Here is a 5,608-nt window from a genome sequence, read left to right as displayed (position 1 = left end):
TCTAAGTGTATATCTATATGGGTGTATTTAAATGCATCTATTTCTCTATGTATTAATATATCCATGTATAGTTTTATGTGTCTTTGTCATCTATCTATAGACATATATATCTATGTGTCTGTCTATGTATGTATGCATGAGTGTATGTATCTAGGTATCACCTATGTATCTATTTATGGATCTGTTTCTCTGTCTAGGCAGAGGTGTCTGAGCTGGTGAACCAGGCTCAGCACAACATCACACATTTGTGACATTCCTAAATCCAGCTGTTCTTGCAGAATATCACACCAGGATAAGTAAGTGGGCCTAGGTATGGCAGAACTAAAGGTAATATAGCCTTAAGGTACAGGTATAATGCATGACTGTGTCTGAGACCCAGAGGCTATGACTGCCAACTGGGCATCCAGTTGGCATGGTGGCCCCAGGGAGATGGTGCTGGGTTTGATCTAAACAACTTGGATTTTCCCATTTGCTTCTTTTGGGCTGAGCAATTGAACTTTGAATTCTAGGCATTGAGATGGAAGGAAAGGAACTTTCAAGAAGTACATAATGAATTTTCTGATAAATAGGTCAGATAGAGGTCAAGCAAGAAATTAGAAAAACAAAAGCTTGTATGACCTTGGTTGTCTCCCAAACTGATAAAACAGCTCAAGTGATTACAAGGCATTCAGTGACATTTATGCCTGATTTTTCTTTTGGTACAAGTCATCTGGAGATGAGTCTTTCTTTTTCTTTTTTTGATATGAAAATTCTGGCTTTCTGTTTAGAACTGTATTCTTCTTCTTTCTTTTTCTTTTTAATTAAAGGAGATTGAAAACAGGGGTGCTCTGTCACAGAGCTACATCCCCAGTTGTTACGGTTTAGAAATGAGGTGTCCCCCAAAAGCTCATGTATAAGACAATGCGAGCAAATTTGGAAATGAAATGATTGAGTTATGAGAGTTTTAGCCCAATCAGTGCATTAATCCCCTGATAGGTGGTAACTGCAGGCAGGTGGGGTGTGGCTGGGGGAGCTGGGTCACTGGGGGCATTACCTTGGGGTTTATATTTTATTTGTAGTGAGGGGATTTCTCTCTCTCTCTCCCTCTCTCTCTCTCTCTCTCTCTCTCTCTCTCTCTCTCTCTCTCCTTCCTAGTGCTATGTCCTGAGCTGCTTTCCTCTGCCACACCCTTCTACCATGATGTGCTGCCTCACCCTGGGCCCAGAGCAATGGAGTTGGCCATGTATGGACTGAGACCTCTGAAACTATGAGCACCCCCCAAAAAACTCTTTCCTTCTTTAAAATTGTTATTGTCAGATCTTTTGGTCACAGTGGCAAAACAAACAAAACAAAACAAAAGCAACAACAACAAAAAATAACCTGACTAAAACACCAGTCTCTTTAATTTTTTTTGTTTTGAGACAGGATCTTGCTAAGTTGCTGAGGCTGGCCTAGAACTTGCAATCCTCCTGCCTCAGCCTCCCCAGTCACTGGGATTACAGGGGTGTGGCCTGTGTACATAAGGCCTGTTATTCTTATTTTTTGAAAAACACTGACAAATATTGGTTAGAACGATCTCACTCCAAGGAAGTGATACAACAAATTCTGTTTTTCTTTTGGTGTTTTCCCAAATACACTGGCTATTATTCTTTATGACATTTGTTTTATAAAATGCAGAGATACCTGTCATCTTTCCCACATGGCTGATACACAGAAGTCCTAGCTTTAATTTTGAGTTGTTGCAGATGCTGCTATTGTTACTGTTTTGGTAGCTGCCTTCAGAATGAGCTTTTGTGTGGTCAGCTTTCCGTTACTGTTGCAAAATACATTGAAATAGCTAATAAAGGAGAAGGATTGTTTGGCTCGTAGTTGTGAAGGTTCCACTCTGTGACTGGATGAGCCCATTGCTTCTAGGCTTCTGGTTGTGTGGCAGCACATCATGGGGGGCGATGTGGCACAGGGCAGCCATTCACCTCCTGGCTGGAAGATGAAAGGGAGGGGGACACCCGTGTCCCACAATCTCCCTCAAGGTACAGCCCCATGACTGGAAGATCTCCCACTAGTCCCTTTTAAAGGTTCTACCACATCCCAGTGGTGCCATCCCCAATCCTTTAACACATGGGCCCTTGGGGATGTTCCAGATCCAAACTATAGAAGTTTTATATTTCAAACTGCTATTTGTTATGAGCATAAAGAAAGAAGGCGCTAGAAATCCTACCTCTCTGTGATGACCACATGAGTGCTCATAGACACATTTAAAGGTTTGTGTACAATTTTACACACACACACACACACACTATCTGCAATCAATATTATCCTTTAATGCTCTGTCATAAACACATTTTCATTTTTATAAACCTACATTTAGAAGTCACTTATGATGGCTGGAGATTATCACATTGTCCACAACATAATTAATGTAATTAGTTGCCTATCAAGGGCCAATTAGGTTGCTTTTGATTTTTCATCATTATAAACAATGCTGGACATCTTTGTGCCTCCATTTTGTAATTATCATCTCAAGCCAAGGTCTTCAAAGGGGAGCGCTGACTAAAAATATGTGAACATTTGTAAAACATTTCAGTAAAGGGTATACCCATTTCTATTTTCTTCAACAATCCATAGAAGCCCATTTCTTAATACTTTGCCAAAACAGATTTTGTCCCTATAACATACAGAGAGATACGAATAGCTTAATTTTGTTTTCAAAAAGATTAAAAAAAAAAACACTAGAGAATTTTAAATTAACATGTATATCACCGTGCACGCTCTACATTCCCTAAGATTCCCTGGTTTTAAATATTTCTGTTTTTATTATTTATGATGGGTACTTCTGTAATAACCGAGGATCACACTATTTTTGTGTTTATTTATGTACTAATGTTAGAGAACGTATTAACGTTCTCTAACATTAGTACATAATGTGGACTTATCAGGACACCAGTCTACATAGTCCTCTTTTCTGCATCTCTTCCCTCTGTTTCTATTTTAGTCCACATTAAAAACCAGAGATAAAAGTCAATATTCATTTGGATTAAAAAAAAAAATTCCCCCTACCCAGGGCTCTGCTAAACAATGTATAGTCCTGAACAAGACTGGAGATGATTTTATCTTGAAGCAAAGCAAACAATTTTAATAGGCACAGAAGACTTCCATTTCTAAAGCCCCACCAGTTGCCCCTGGTTGAGGATGGATGGCAATAAATCCTCTCATCCTCCTGTTGAGAAGAGGGAGGTTATTTCCCCTCCCCTTGAGTCTAGCCTGGCCAGGCCGCTGCTTACCTAATGGGATGCAATGGAAATTAATCAGAGCCAGTTTTCTTAGGACTGGACCCTTCCATGTCCTCTGTTAGGATGCTCATCCTTGGGCTACTTCCCCCTGAAACCCAGTCACAGGACTGAGATGCAATGTGATGTGGCAACACCTGAGCTCCCAGCCAGCTGGCATAGTCCCTGCCAGTCATGGGAACGAGTCATCTTGCATCTTCCAGATGAGGTGAGTGCCAGCTGTTTATAACTTCTGCGGCCTGTGATACTGTGGGAAACTAAACCAAACCAAAAATCGAATTGACTTGTGGGTTTGGAGACTTCAGTTGAGCTCCTGGCCGTCTTCAGAACCAGCAAAAGAAATTATGCGGCAAGTGTGACTGTGATGGAATCTAGTAGAACACATCTCTGAAGAGATGCCCAGCCCCCTTCCCCTCCACCTACATCTCCCTCTTGCTGGCTCCTCACAGGGCCCCTCTCTCCCCTCCTCCTGTCCTGGCCCTGCACACTGCCACTTCTCTTCAGGAGCCAACTAGACAAATTCTGCTCTGGCCTCCTTAAAAACATCCTTCCCCACCCTGAAACCTTTATGCTTGCAGACGCAGATGGCTAGTGGGCCTGAACTTACCAAGGAATCCTAAACAAAGTCCACCCTCTCTCAGGAGAACTGAAGGGGGGAGCTTCTCTATCCATGAACCTCTCAGGGGCTTCTCTCACCATTCACAGCAGAAACCTCTTCCTTCCTCTCCCCTTCTCTTTCTCTAGGTTCCTTCCTTCCTGCTTCCTTCCCCGCCTTCTTTTATATACCATGAGGGTATAGACCAAATAATGGTTTCAACTCCAAACAAAACAAAACAAATGACCTCACTGCAGAACTGTGCACCCCGAGACCACAATCAAGTGTAGGTAACTCAGGAAATAAATCAATCGGTTCATGCACACATCAGTTAACTCTGTATTTTCGGCAAGATATTGATCTAGCCAAGAAGCAAGACATAAAAACTGTATGACATTGATTGACGCTTCGTTTCCTCTCCTCCTTTGTTCTCAACATATTACAGACGTAGCAGTGACTGTCGTTCTAGTTTATGACTTCAGACATGTTTCCTGAGTGCCTCCCAGGTGTCTGGAATAGAGAAGTATGTTGCTTCAAGGGTCTTCCTTCAGCTCTTCAAGCTCTCCTTGCGTTAGTTTTCTAGGACCATCACACCCCAGGACCATATGCTAAGTCTTAAAACTACAAGTGACACTCTCTCTCAGACCCAGAGGCCCCAAGTCTGAGCTCAAGATGTTGGCAGGGCCTTGCTCCTTTGGAAGCCTCTGGGGGAGGATCCTTCCCTTCCTGCTCTAGCTTCTGGCAGATGCTGGCATTCCTTGGCTTGTGGCCCCCTCACTCGAATCTCTACCTCTGTCTTCACAGCATCTTCCCTCCATGTCTCTGTCCAAATTTTCCTCTTATGAGGACACTGACTTATTGGCTTACAGCCCACTCTAGTGACTTCATCTTACTTGGTTACATCTACAAAGACTCTACCTTCAAAGGTCTCATTCCCAGGCGCTGGGGAGTAAGGATTTCAATGTGCTGTTGGGGAAGACACATTTGAACATTTGACATCTTCTCTTTAAATGCCTCTTCCTATTCTACTTCCCATCTCTCATCTCATTCTTCCTATACCTTCCCTCCTTCATTCACTTCCACCCCAGATCAGCCTTCCTTGAAGCCCTATTTCTCTCCCAGTAGTGACTCTGGCTCTCTTGGAAGTGTAGGAGGAGGGGAAAAGCTTAGGCAGAAGTCTCCAGAGTGACACAGTCTCAGCAACCACTTTTCTCTCCCACTCTCAGTGTCCTATCATCTTGGAAATGCCACCCACAATAAACCCCGGAGGGAAAGAGATGAGAAGATAAGGAAGATACAGCTAGAGCAAGTCTCTAGACAAGTGCAGCAGGCAATTAATCTAATGAAGCTAATATCTTTCCACTACTTTTCATAATACCTGCCAGAATGTTGTCAGACTTGGCAAACGTGAAGCAGTAGATTTCTAAATGAGTAGAAAAGGATTACAACTCAATTTCTTTGCAATAAAACTGTAAATAAATCTATCAGCTCTACCCCTCAGTGGGGTCTGTTGCTGGACAGTCCATCACATGGAATACTTGAGGAATTTTGATGAGGTTTGTCAGAAGAGCTGCTATGTGTAACTACGGATGAATCTGGTTGAACAAGCTGAGCCAGCCTCCGAGATCCAGGAGTCGAGAGTCGAGGCCTCTGGTGTCCACCCTCTGCCCTCATTCCCACGAGGGAGGGCTTATCCTCCCATCTTAACTGACACAACTGTGTCATCTCAGTCGTTGATGATCTTCAG

Source organism: Marmota marmota, unplaced genomic scaffold (assembly GCF_001458135.2).
Source record: "Marmota marmota marmota unplaced genomic scaffold, marMar, whole genome shotgun sequence".
Lineage (NCBI taxonomy): Eukaryota > Metazoa > Chordata > Mammalia > Rodentia > Sciuridae > Marmota > Marmota marmota.
This window is presented reverse-complemented; position numbering follows the sequence as displayed.